The sequence below is a fragment of the Stegostoma tigrinum genome, chromosome 9, assembly GCF_030684315.1.
Source record: "Stegostoma tigrinum isolate sSteTig4 chromosome 9, sSteTig4.hap1, whole genome shotgun sequence".
Taxonomy (NCBI): domain Eukaryota; kingdom Metazoa; phylum Chordata; class Chondrichthyes; order Orectolobiformes; family Stegostomatidae; genus Stegostoma; species Stegostoma tigrinum.
Genome location: NC_081362.1, coordinates 82,858,231 through 82,859,811, shown reverse-complemented (window position 1 = coordinate 82,859,811; position 1,581 = coordinate 82,858,231).

Here is a 1,581-nt window from a genome sequence, read left to right as displayed (position 1 = left end):
CCTGCAACCGCAGGAAGTGCTACACCTGCCCCTTCACCTCGCCCCTCACCGCAATCCCAGGCCCCAAGAAGACCTTTCACATCAAGCAGATGTTCACGTGCACATCTGTCAATGTGATATACTGCATCCGCCGTTCCTGTTGTGGCCTCTTCTAAATCGTGGAAACCAAGCGGAGGTTTGGGGACCGCTTTGCAGAACACCTACACTTGGTTCGCACCAAACAACTGCACTGCCCAGTCGTGAACCATTTCAACTCCCCCGCACAGTCCTTAGTCAACATGTCCGCCTGGGCCTCCTGCAGTGCCACAATGATGCCACCCGAAGGTTGCATTGAACAGGAACTCATATTCCGCTGGGGAACACTACAGTCCAATGGTATCAATGTGGACTTCACAAGCTTCAAAATCTCCCCTCCCCCTACTGCAACTCAAAACCAGCCCAGCTGGTCCCTGCCTCCCACACCTGTCCTTCCTCCCACCTATCCCCTCCTCCCACCTCAAGCCCCACCCCCATCTTCTACCTACCAGCCTCATCCCGCGCCCCCCCACCACTCCCTTGACCTATCAGTCCTCCCTGGACTGACCTATCCTCTCCCTAACTCCCCACCTACACTCACCTTTACTGGCTCCATGATAATAAAATGTGAGGCTGGATGAACACAGCAGGCCAAGCAGCATCTCAGGAGCACAAAAGCTGACGTTTCGGGCCTAGACCCTTCATCAGAGACTGGCTCCATTCCTGCCTCTTTGACCTGTCTGTCTCGTCTCCACCTACCTTCTCCTCTATCTATCTTCCATCCACCTCCCCCTCTCTCCCTATTTATTTCAGAACCTCCCTCCCCTCCCCCATTTCTGAAGAAGGGTGTAGGCCCGAAACGTCAGCTTTCATGCTCCTAAGATGCTGCTTGGCCTGCTGTGTTCATCCAGCTGCACACCTTGTTATCTCAGATTCTCCAGCATCTGCAGTTCTTACTACCTCTAACAGAAACAAGTCCAGCCTGTCCAATGTAAACCCATAAAATAAACAGGTGATAATCTAGTAAACTTCCCTTGAACCACCTCATTTTTTCGCATTCATTCATTCACAGGATAAGGACATCACTGGCTTATCCAGAATTTATTGCCTATCCCTCCTTGCTCAGAGGTCACATGTCAGCCAGATCAGGTAGGGATGACAGATATCCTTCTCTGGAGGACATTAGAGAACTTTTCAAGATCATTTATTTGAATGAATGAATGTATTGTCACATGTATTTGGGAAAGTACAGTGAGAAGTGTTTCAATATCATCATTAGACTCTTAATTCCATATTTTTATATGAATCCAAATTCCACCATCTGTCATAATGGGATTTGAGCCCAGGTTCCCAGAACATTACAGGACGTTTCAGGATTAATAGTTTAGTGACAATACCACTGGGCCAATGCGTCCCCTTAAATATGGGATACAAAACTACACACATTATTTGAGCTATTGTAATACCAATGTCCTATAAAAATCAAAGCATATCATCTTTTTCTATGTTCACCTCCTCTTGTGATAAAGAATGACATCCTATTATCCTTCTTAATTCCTAGCTCTA